This window comes from Crocodylus siamensis, chromosome 5 (genome assembly GCF_052110815.1).
Source record: "Crocodylus siamensis isolate JL-2025a chromosome 5, ASM5211081v1, whole genome shotgun sequence".
NCBI lineage: Eukaryota > Metazoa > Chordata > Crocodylia > Crocodylidae > Crocodylus > Crocodylus siamensis.
The window spans coordinates 136,713,112-136,725,601 of record NC_143399.1 but is presented as its reverse complement, the minus strand read 5'-3'; the positions used below and the strand labels follow the sequence as shown (position 1 = coordinate 136,725,601).

The following is a 12,490-nucleotide window of genomic DNA, read 5'->3' as shown; positions in this document are numbered from 1 at the left end:
AGGAATACACATCCTCGTCAATTAGCAAGGAGTCAGGGGAGGGGCACTCTAAAGTGCTTTGGGTTAGAGTACAAGGCAGTCGAGGGGAGAGAGACTTAACGGTGGGGGTCTATTACAGACCTCCCAACCAGGGGGAAGAGTTTGACCAGAAATTCTTAGGTCAGCTTCACAGAGGTAGTGAAGTCTAAGGATGTGGTAGTCATGGGGGACCTGAACTTCCCAGACATCTCCTGGGAAGAGCAGTCAGCCAGGTCTGACCACTCACGTAGGTTCTTAGACAGAGTGCAGGACATCCATCTAACCCAGGAGGTGCACAGCCCCACCAGGGGAGACACCTTGTTGAACCTAGTGCTGGCCACAGGTGATGACCTGGTGAGGGGGCTGCAGGTGCTCGACCACCTGGGTGACAGTGATCATCACCTGCTGGAATTCACCATCCAGCGCAAGGTGGCAAAGGCCTACAGTAAGGCAGCGGCCCTAGATTTCAGGAAGGCAAACTTCAACGAGCTAAGGAGGACAGTTGGGGAAGCGCTGAGGTCCCAGAGGGGAGGGGAGCCAGGTGTCCAAGGAGAGTGGTCGCTCCTTAAGGAGATGATCCTCCAAGCCCAAAGGAAGGTAATCCCAATGAGGATCAAAGGGAGCAGGAGGGCATACAAGCCTCCATGGCTCACCAAAAGCATCCGGGAATGTCTCCTTGCTAAAAGGGAGGTGTACACCCATTGGAAAGAAGGGTACATCACCAGGGATGACTATACTGCAGTCGCTCGGGGACGTAGGGGGGCAGTCAGGAAGGCCAAGGCAGAGATGGAATTAGGACTAGCTTCTCAGATGAAGGACAATAAGAAGTCCTTCTTCAAATACATAGGGGGGAAAAAGAAGGTTCCGGGTAATGTGGGGCCCCTGCAGGACACGTTGGGAAATTTGGTCATCACACCAGACGACTAAGCTAACATGGTTTAACGATTTCCTTGCCTCCGTCTTCCTAAGTAGGGACCAGAATAGTCACCTCCCTGCTGGGCCCCCCTTGGGCCCCAGGGAGGCACACCAGGGCCAAGGGTTAGTGAGGAACTAGTTAGGGAACTTCTGGAGGGGCTGGACGTATTCAAGTCAGCCGGTCCGGACAATCTCCACCCTAGAGTTCTAAAGGAATTGGCCGAGGTCATTGCAGGACCCCTGGCACGGCTTTACAAGCACTCGTGGTGCTCTGGTGTAGTGCCGGAGGACTGGAAGAGGGCCAATGTGGTTCCCATCTTCAAAAAGGGGAAGAAGGAGGACCCAGGAAACTATAGGCCGGTTAGTCTTACCTCGATCCTAGGCAAGCTGTTTGAGAAAATTATTCTGGCACACATCCATGAGGGGCCATCAGGGGACTGCAAGCTTAGGGGCAACAACACGGGTTCATCAGTGGCAGGTCCTGTCAGACCAACCTGGTGGCCTTTTACAATCAGATCACCAGATCATTAGATGCAGGGGTAGCAGTGGACATAGTCTTCCTGGACTTCCAGAAGGCTTTCGACACTGTCTCTCACCCCGTTCTCATTAAGAAACTGGGGGACAGTGGTGTTGACACCCACACAGTCAAATGGGTTGCCAACTGGCTGGAGGGCTGCACCCAGAGGGTGGTAGTGGATGGGTCCTTCTCAACCTGGAAGGACGTGGGCAGTGGGGTTCCGCAGGGCTCGGTCCTCGGGCCCGCACTGTTCAACATCTTCATCGGTGATTTGGACGAGAGGGTAAAAAGCACCCTGTTCAAATTTGCTGATGACACTAAGATGTGGGGGGACGTGGGCACACTGGAAGGATGCAACAGGCTACAATCGGACCTAGACAGGTTACAAGGGTGGGCAGATGAAAATAGGATGGGTTTCAACACTGACAAGTGCAAGGTGATGCACCATGGGAGGAACAACTGGCACCATACCTACAGGTTAGGGAACTCCCCTCTTGTCAGCACAGAGGCAGAAAAGGATCTTGGAGTCATCACTGACTCCAAGATGAACATGGACTGGCAGTGTGGAGAGGCAGTCAGGAAGGCCAACTGTACCTTGTCATGCATCCACAGATGCATCTTGAGCAGGTCCAAAGAGGTGATCCTCCCCCTCTATGCGACAGTGGTCAGGCTGCAGTTGGAGTACTGCATCCAGTTCTGGGCGCCGCACTTCAAAAGGGATGTAGACAGCATGGAGAGGGTCCAGAGGAGGGCCACTCGCATGCTCAAGGTACAGCAGGGCAGGCCCTATGAGGAGAGGCTACGGGACCTGAACCTGTTCAGCCTCCAAAAGAGAAGGCTGAAGGGGGATCTAGTGGCCTGTTATAAACTAGTCAGAGGGGATCAGCAGGCATTGGGGGAGTCCCTGTTCCCCCGAGCACTGACAGGAGTGACCAGGAATAACGGTCACAAGCTGGCAGAGGGTAGATTTAGGCTAGATATCAGGAGGCGCTACTTCACGGTCAGGGCAGCTAGGATCTGGAACCAACTTCCAAGAGAAGTGGTGCAGACTCCTACCCTGGGGGTTTTTAAGAGGAGGTTAGATGAACACCTTGCTGGGGTCGTTTGACCCCAGTACTCTTTCCTGCCATGGCGCGGGGTCGGACTAGATGATCCACTCAGGTCCCTTCTGACCCTAGAAACTATGAAACTATAAACCACATACATTAAAAAATATAACAATATACACTTTTCTGGCATATATCCATACAGTCTTAGGCCTGAAGGCGCTTAGCCTCTTCCAGGTATCTGAGAATAGTTTTTAATCAAAGCTGTTCTACAAGTGTATCTATACAAAATTTAAGTTGCTATTGAACAATATATATTGGCACCAGCACAAACCAATTTAGCTATTATTCCATTAATTTGCACAGCAAAGTTCAGGTAGTTTTCAAAATATTTTTTCACTTGATATATCAACTTTATTTTAGTGAATGATGGTCTTGAAAACTAAGTAAACAATACCTTGGTATCAACAGTACTCTTATGTTAAGTAATCTACGAATATACTCAGAAGAAAAAAAGTGAATGCACAACTGAAGAACCCAACAGCTTAACACACAAATATTCTTCCTATGCCCTCAAGCAAGAAACTATACATTCCTAAGCCATGTGTAAAAGTCACACAGGGTAAACTAGAAACAAAAATACTGATATGACCAGGTTGATGCACCATGAAAAAAGTCCATCGTTCAGTCATTACATTTTATTTCTTACCCTCACTAATACATATACCTGAAACTGAGAATAAATATTCAGTAATCTAGTTATGTTGTGTACTTATAGCTACACACTCTCTCATCAATTAGATTTTAATTAGGGCTGTGCAAAACTTTGGGTGGTGATTCGATTCGAAGGAGATTTGGCCCGATTCAGTGGCTGAATCTCTAAATCTGAATCGAATCTTGGGACTAATCAAAAGGTCCAAAGCAATTCCAAGTTCTCTGAATCTTCAGAAAAGATTCGGAGAGCTTCAATGATTCGGATAGTCCCCAGTGGCTGCAGCACAGAGCTACAGCTGGACTCACGACCTGGCAAGTAGGGGGCAGGGGAGGCGGGGCCTGGAGGAGGGGTGAGGGGACCATAGGGAGACCCCTGTCAGGCCCCATCTCCTACCTGCTCCCCCCACCCGCTCCCTCAGCCCCCTCATGGCTGCCCCACCTGCCCCAGCTCCTGGTGCTTTAAAAAAAAAAAAAGGCCTCACCTACCAGGTGCTGCCAGGCGGCGGGGGGGGCAATCCCCGCTGGCCCCCCACTGCCCCATGCTGTGTAGGGGGCTCTGCCCTGAGCCCCCCAACCTCCCCATCACTCCCTCAGTCCCCCCATGACTGCCCCCACCGTCCCAGCTCTGGCCCTTTAAGAAAAAAAAACAACAACGAGAAAACCCCCAGGATTCATCGCTCCTGCAGCAGCCTCCCCACCTACAGCAATGATGAGTCCAGGGAGTTTTTCTCTTTTTTTTTTTTTTTTCTTAAAGGGCCGGAGCCACAGTGGGCAGGGCAGCCATGGCGGAGGACTAGGGGAGCAGGGGAGAATCCAGAGGGGTCATGCAGAGCCCCCCCATGCAGCATGGGGCAGTGGGGGGCAGCGGGGATCACCCTCCCCCACCCAGCAGCACCCACTGAGGTGGGGCTTTTTTCCCCCAAAGTGCCAGGAGCTGGGTCAGGTAGGGCAGCCATTCCTGGGGCTGGGAGAGTGGGTGAGGGATAGGCCTGTCTGATTTAGACATTCAGCAGCAATCAGATTTGGCCAGATTGTTTTGGGACAGTGATCTGAATCACTCAATTTAATCACTGTCCCCCCAATTGGCCGAATCCAAAGTGAATACTAGCCGCTTCACACAGGCCTAATTCTAATGTCACTTCCAAAATAGCATTAGTCATTCTGAAAAATTATAATGCTTCACTCATTAGGCACCTCTGTACTTTAAGGAAGAATTCAACTTGCTCTAAAATGCCAATAGAAACAATTATGGACAGACACTTTGTACCTGCTGTCCAAGACACTTTGTACCTGCTGCCCAAAAGGCATGTGTGAAAAAGACAATTTGCTGAAATAAAATTACATGAAGAATTTTAAGAAAAATAGAATTACTTAAATTCAGGTTTATTTCTTCATCCTAATATTGGCAATTTATCAGATTGGTCACTGTATACTGCATGAGGAAGAACAACCAGCAACTTGATAGTAACCTCTGGTACTTATATACTTCCTTGAGATAGGCAAACTTTCTTCCTTCTTCAGAAGGCAGAGTTCCTTTTGTTTCTCTGTGCTAAGTCTGTGTTTTAAATGAAAGCAAGAGGCTTCATTTTAATGGTTTATCATTTTCAAGTCTGTGAAACATCTAGGGTAGAACAGGCTCTGTAAAACTGGAAAGAACAAGTAAATCTGCTTCTTCCAGTAGGAAAATGAAGTATGAAAGAAAATGTAAGGTTTGCAGTTAAAGAATTTCTTCATTTCAGATCTTCAATATCCCAATTTTAGACAGATGAAATAGTAGCGCTTATATTTTGAGAGATAATAATTTCTTAATATAACCAGCAGCGAAACCCAAGACAGAACATATCAAGCAGATAAAGTAGTAGCAATGGCCAAAGCAATTATTAGTTTCATACTGAGCCATTCATGTCCTACTGTCAGAACATCACACAACTGACCTGTTTAGAGGTCCACTGATATCCCATCCTTCTACAATGTCTTTGGTCTCTAACTTAGTTTTTGCAATGATAGCGGAAAGATAACAACTACGCTACCAATATTGTCCTCAGGTCTGTGCAGGACATGCCCATACAAATGCCTCACTGAATTTATCCTTTTTGAGAAGTTTAAATGGAATCTGGGGAATGCAAAGGATATTGATAGCAGCCATTTTAAGATCTACAGTTACTCTTCCAATAGTGGCAAATACTGATGGTGGCTACTTGCAGTGCAGGGTCCTTGTGTACACAATCCTTTTTTTTAGAAGGATTCTTCTGTTTAACACCAATGCAGCTCCACTGCACTAAAAGTAGTTACAATTCTAAAGGAGACAAGGTTCTGCTGGCCACCAATATTTTTTACAGAGTTTTTATGCAACTGTATTCAGAGGAGGTCCTCTCATCTATGTAACAATGTTAACAAGATCAGAATAGTAAACTAGTTTTCACAAACATTTGCATGCTGCTGTCAAGATTTCCACAGAACTACACTATGGCTTTATAACACTCAAATAACCTTTACAGCCTTTACATACGATCTACAACAAAAGATTATTTCCCTTATTTTTAAAGTTGCAGAAGTCAGTCATTCTTTAACCAGAAACACTACACAAGCTTGTGTGTTTGGTGAGGAAAGGAGACAATTAATAACTACCCTTTTTTAAAACAGCAGTAGAGTTGTAGGTAGGCAGGATATAATTACCTACAATGGGGGAACTGGCCCTGACATGAGGGGTTACCATGCCTACTCTTGTGAAAAAAATTACCACAGTAGCTGGCCTTGATGACCTAGATATCCACTATTTATTAATCCTAATGTCACAATCAATTTCAAAGCTGTGTAGAATTATTTGACAAGGGCTAGTTTTGAAGAGTTCATTTACTCCAATTCACACACTGAAACATTAATTTCCCTGTCAGCCCTTGGCAGATGAACAAAACAACTCTGCTGTTACTCCCCCTATGACTGGATGTATGTATTGGCTGCCACTCCTCAGTTGCATACAACAGCCATAAACCTAATAAGACAGGAGGACCTGGAGCAACTGAAAAATTTGGGGAAATCCAGTTTGACAAACACACAGAGATGATCACTTCACCGCCCTGTACAATCTGGAAATAGAATCCATTACCCTAATCCAAATTATTTGCACAAGACTGGGAAAATGAAACTTAGATGTGCAGGCAGACTTGCAACTTCAGAGCATGATTCAAAATAAAAGTCAACAGGCTTGATCACCTATACACGTGTAGCAAGGCTGCTTGGACACGCAGCAATTACAGTGTGTCAGAGCAGACTTGATTTGAGTCTGTTGGAGCGTGGCAATTGTCACGCTCCTGCAGCCTCCAGTGTCCACACGCTAAAAATGGCGGCTGCGGCGCATCAACCAAAACTTGTTCAATGAGCTTCAGTTAAGCCTCCCTCCACTCCCCCGCCACACACTTTTCAGCATGGGGAAGTTGATACACGTGATGTTCTGGGCGCTTTAATCTAATTAAAGCACCCCCCCACTCCCAGAGCACCTGTATAAACTCCCCTTGTACCTGATTCATTGATATCATTACCTGTTTCTTCTGAGGGCTTAGTCACAAGACACAGGGCACGCAATCCTGACTGGCAGAAAGAGATGGCACATTCTTCTCTATTTTTAGAAGTATTTTTCATTCATCATTTGCTGTGTTAACTTCATCCCACAAACAGCAACAGAAACTGACTTTACAGGAAAAAACAGACAAGCTCACTAGGCTAAATGGTAGCAAATACATTAAGTAAAAGGATGTCTCTGTGACCTACCAATTGTATTCGTTTTAGATGCTGCTTGTTACACAGTAGGGAAAATAAGTTCAGTGAAGCATGACTAAGTTGGTCACATCTCTTTAATGAGCTTTGTCTTTATAGAAAGCAATTAACCCATTTTGTAAGGAAGTTAAAGTTTACCAGCAGATTTAAAGAAATCAGAAGTCTCAATTGGCCTAGAAGGCAGGAGAGCTTTTTAAGTAAAATTAACCAAAGGAAACTTAACTGGGCTGCTTAAAAGAAACACATTAAGAAAGAAACCTACTAACCAAAATCCTATTCAAAGTCTTATTCAGGAGACTACTTGCCTGAACTTTGAGGAACCCCAAACTCCTCCCTTTTCTAGTTCATTTCTAAGAAAAATTTCCTGGCAGGGCCACTCCTGGCTTACTATCTTTCCTGGAATAAATGCCAGGAAGCTCTTCAATCTATCCAATAAGACACAGAGGCGAAGCCACCTGAGAACAGAGCAGGGTTAAAAAAAATTCCCCAGGCGCGTCCAGACAAGAGTGCATGAGGTATGCAGCAGCACAGACTTGTCTGAGGCACCACACATGCAGGCCTCCCTGCACTTCAAAATGGCAGCAGGGATTATTTAACCAAACCTCATCAAATGAGCTTTAGTTAAAGCAGCCCTGCTGCCATTTTGAGTGCAGGGATGCTGATAGAGAAGACATGAAGGTTGAATGGAGTGTGCTAATTAGCACACAACAGACTCAATTAATTAACTGAGACTGCTCCAAAGCACTATAATTACACTGTATCGCAGCAGCTTCTCTGCATACCTACAGGCATCCTTGGTGGCCCCCTACATGAAACCTGATACTGCATCTTATTTTTTTGGCAACATAGTATTGAAAGACTAAGCTTTTCAAAATCCAAAAATGAGGAACAATCCTAAAGAACAGTTCCAATATTGGATGCCTTTGGCATCTCTAAACCTATAATGGTGGCTGCCAGGGAGCGTACTAAATAGGGGATAGATTAATGCTCTCCCTGTATCTATAGCACCACCCCGACACTGTCAGAGATGGAATACTGGGATAGACAGACAACTCGTCTGACCCAGTATGGCACTTCTTATGTTCTAATTTCAAGCAAGCTGTTCTGTGCAATTACTTTGTTGTAACTGAATTACCCAAGTGTTTCACAACCTTTAAAGCATGGCAAAATATTTTGAAAACTACTGCACAATATTTCTAGGAAGCATACAGCCCTCCCAATTTCATCAAAAGGACATTAGTAGCTGATTCCAGAATATTGCTGCATTAGGTCAGAAGTAAAAAACAACACTTTCCTCATGTATTTAATGCATCTTGAACTTTGTATTCAGAACAGTTAGCTCCTATATATCAAAGTAAAAATACAGGCAGTCCTCGACTTACAACATTTTGAGTTATGTTTTACACTTACAATGTTTATATATCAACACCCTCCGTCAATTTTACAAAGCCAGTTTCGACTTACAACGCTTGATCCGATGCAATGCCACACCAGTGAAAAAGTTCACTGTGTCACTTATCTTCCTGGAGAACATCTGTCCAAACTTCCTTGGACACTTTCTCCGAGAAAGCAAACAAGACTCCAGAAAAACCCGCAGCCAAGACTCCTGACAAGACTCCAGCCAAGAACCCTTCAAAAAGTCCAACCAAGAGCCTTTCAAAAAGTCCAGCAAAGTCATGTCAAAGAAGTCCTTCTAAAACAATATGATTGCTATTTACAATATAAATATATTAATGTAGCTATATTACTCATCTATAATTGATCAACTACAAAATTTTGGGGTATTTTTGGTGAAAATAGGGTATCGGGCCTTGGTTCAAGAACCAATCCGCCATTTATAACACTGTTTCTTATGAGAAAATTAGTTCTGAATTACATTTCAACTTAAGACGCAGTTTTCAGGAACCAATTGTGTCGTAAGTCCAAGGACTGCCTGTAATTCAGAAACCATGGATTTTGCTAGTTGAAGTTTCCTTTATATGAATGTTACTGATTTGCTAGTAACAACACTAAAAAAATTAAAAAGATGGGATGTTCACAATGACTCTACTCTGATTAATTAAAGTGATACTCAAGTCCACTATATTAGGAATGATGGCAAGAAGCTACATATTCATGCAAGAAAGACTACTACAGTTGTATATTTCCCCAGCTGTTAGTTAAGGTCCCCATCTGAAATGGAACAGCTGATGGACACTATTCCTACTTCCCAAACCTTTTTCTGTCCATCTTTTTTTCTGCTTCTAACACTATCTTTTTCCCCGTGTATGTTTTTTGGTTCTCAGTTTTTTTTTTTATTATTTCTAATGCCTTCCTTTGGGATTTTCTCCTTTCCCGCTTTCCAAGATATGTGAGAAGGCATTCCCTGATGGATCTGGAATCAAGCAGCCTGCTTTCAGTTACAAGGAGTATCATGAGAAAAATGGTAACACCAGCTTTCTGTAGTCCTCCCTGCCTGCTTACAAACCAGACTGTATTAGAGGCTAATATAGGAGCAAAGATGGGAGGCCACCAAGCAAATCCACAGCAGTGAGGGAGCCGCATAAGTGCTCAGCCAGATTTTCCTGACTTCTACAATTCTCCAGTGGCACATGCTCCAAATCCCCAAACAAATCTGGTGTCCCATTCCTATCCCTATCCTGAAAGCTTATAAAACACTGCTCCATTGCTTATGAAACACATACTTCATCTAGAGGGTCTACAAGTACCATAAAGACTCTTAGAATTCATTCTAGCAAGTTTAGAAAACAGTCCCTTATCTAATCCAATTCTAAAAACGACTTAGAAAAAATGCAAGGCTCATACTTTACAAGACCCAGTACAGAATAGCAAAAACAATGATGTAAGGTGTTTTGTATTTTCCTCTCTTCGTGACTAAGCAGGACTTCTACTGTACTTTTATTTAAACCTGTAAATCTAACCAGGTACCTAAAAATATTAGCGGGGGAGGGGCTGGGGTTGGGATGGGAATCTAGCTACTAGAGACAAGAGAAGGACTATTTATTTACTATAGCAAACTGAACGTGACAGAATGCATCCCTGGAAATATCATATGTAGACTATTCTTGCAATGTCAAGCCCTAAAACACTTTTCTAATGGCTTTGCATGTCACTAGGATCTTTATGAAAGAACCTGTACCTAAAACAAAGAAATGCTCATTTCAATTAATCAAAACTTTGTTTGCAGATTGCTAAGTTATGGAGCTTTATGATTGAATATACCTTCCAACTCTCTCTCAAGTCCAGTAACATTATCACCTCTAGTAGTGTTGGGACGATGTAGCTATGATGGACTAGGAAATATGCAAAAGGTAAGGAGTTTTTTGTGTGGTATCTTTTATTAGACCAATAGCATGGTTGGGATAGGCTTAGACAATATTTTGAATGCAATGCCTTCTTCCAGTTCTAGCCAGTTTTCAGGAGAACCACCAAAAGAATTTCTAATGTTGTCATAAATTCAGTAAAGTCATAAAAATATCTGAAAACACAGCCATTCATGCATTTAAGCATGCAAGACATTTAAGTTGAGCAAGAGCCTTGCACTTCTTTGTTTCCTAAATTCAAAGATTGAGTTTAGAATCACTGACCTTCTTCAACCAAGTTATCTTATTTAAAGGATAAAGCACAGAGATAGTTAATAAAATACAGAATCTGATTAAGTTAAGCCTCCTGCTTATGAAAGCATGCATCTCTGATTTAATTAGTTTGCAAGGTGCAAATCTACCCTGCCTTCTAACTGACTTCAGGCAAACATGGGTAACAACTACTATTTAACACACAGCCCTTTAATCTTCAACATAACTGAGACAGATATTACTTCAACTTCATAGACGCCAAAGCTGAGACACAGATGTTATGAGACTTAAACCTGAACAGCAGGATTAGAACTAAACATCAGGGCTACGAACTCCTATTCCAGGTTTAGTTTATCAGACGCACTGCTTCTTCATTTTTCATAATATTTAATACCTATTAAATGTTCAGCTGATGTTCGGTGCTATCAAAGCAATTTAAAAATCGGTGCCATTCAGTTAATGCAGCTGTTTCCTTTCAGCGCATGCTGTAATCTTAAAAGTGCACAGCTTCTACAAGCTTGAGATGTGACATGGGTTTAGGTCTAAAGAGAAATTAATGAAAGTCAAACAACCTCAAATGACTTTAAATGTTTGGCTTTACACCTGGTTAAACTGTTACTTGAAAAGTTAGAATTTCTCCCTACCTTCTCTGCATCCTACCCCAGCTTCTCCTGTGAAAAGCCCTGCATAGTTTCAACCCTGCTTTACCTTTCCTCCCTAATTTCTCATCTGGATACTTTAGACCACTGATTCTCAACCAGGGTATAATGAGATCTTTTTAAGGGTGATAGAGGGTACTATGCAATATTAGTGCCGTTACATGTGCAGATACTTACACAATTCACAAGATAAACCCAGCGATTTCACACAGGATCCATAGTGACAAAAACATTCTGACTTGTTTTGGTCTCTGCAAGCTCTTTCCAACAGAAGAATTGGTCTGTGGTTTTTCTACAGTCAAAACATGAGTGAAAGATAAGAGCTGGCATTTTCTGAGGGGCGCCTGCAGTCTAAAAAGGTCAAGAACGACTGCTTTAGGCAGTCACTGTTGCTGTGCCACTTCCTCCACCATGGCTTTGAAATTTCTTGTGGTACACTTTAGGTATCACACAATTTCAGCCTCACAAATGCTACATAAAAATTCATTCTTGTGAGTTCCAGCACCAACCACGTGCTGGCCCTCTCTGCAGAAAGTATCCTTGGATTATGTCAAATTCAGAAGTCCACAAAAGTCCTAAAAAGATGCCAGCTAAGATATAAGTAGTATATCATATGATCCTTCAGTATTAATCTTGTTCATGCAAACTACTCTTTACCTATTCTTTATCATTTCCTTTGCAATGCTGTGTCTGATTTTAATAGCAAGTCCCACAAGATAGGGACATGTAGTACTTGTTTCTCAATGAAGAACCATGAGCCAATACCATATAAAAAGTTAATGTAAAGCACATAATATTTCACTTAACTCCCACATGTATTGTATGGGGACCACATCTAATCCTTTAGCATGTTGTGTGGATACATGCTATGAAGCCACATCTGCTTTACTGCACACACATCCAGTAGTTCCCGAATGGTGGTCTCTATTGTAACACCACTTCTTTTCCACATGCCATTTCAAATACAGGGTTTACTGCTTTGAACTCCTGAGTCTAGTATTAATGAGAATTCTCTAAGGAGAAGGATCAATCTAGCGTCTACATAAAAAGGTACTACACATCACGCACCCTCATTTCTAAGTATTTTAGGTTACGTGAAAAGAGAGTAAAACAACTGAAAGAATCTGGAGCATGGGTAAATGGGTCATTGCTAGACCACTTCATTAACAAGCACTGGATTAATGGAAATATATAATATATGGCCAGTTAACAAGTCTTTCAACAAGTCTTAAGATTCATGTACAGTACTTAGTAAACCCAATCAAGACATTC

General features: G+C 43.0%; 1 protein-coding gene across 1 annotated transcript in view; it reads right to left on the bottom strand.

Annotated features, from left to right (window-relative positions):
- ABHD5 (abhydrolase domain containing 5, lysophosphatidic acid acyltransferase) overlaps positions 1-12,490 on the bottom strand; it is a 38,278-nt gene that overhangs the window by 19,906 nt on the left and 5,882 nt on the right. The window lies entirely within an intron of this gene.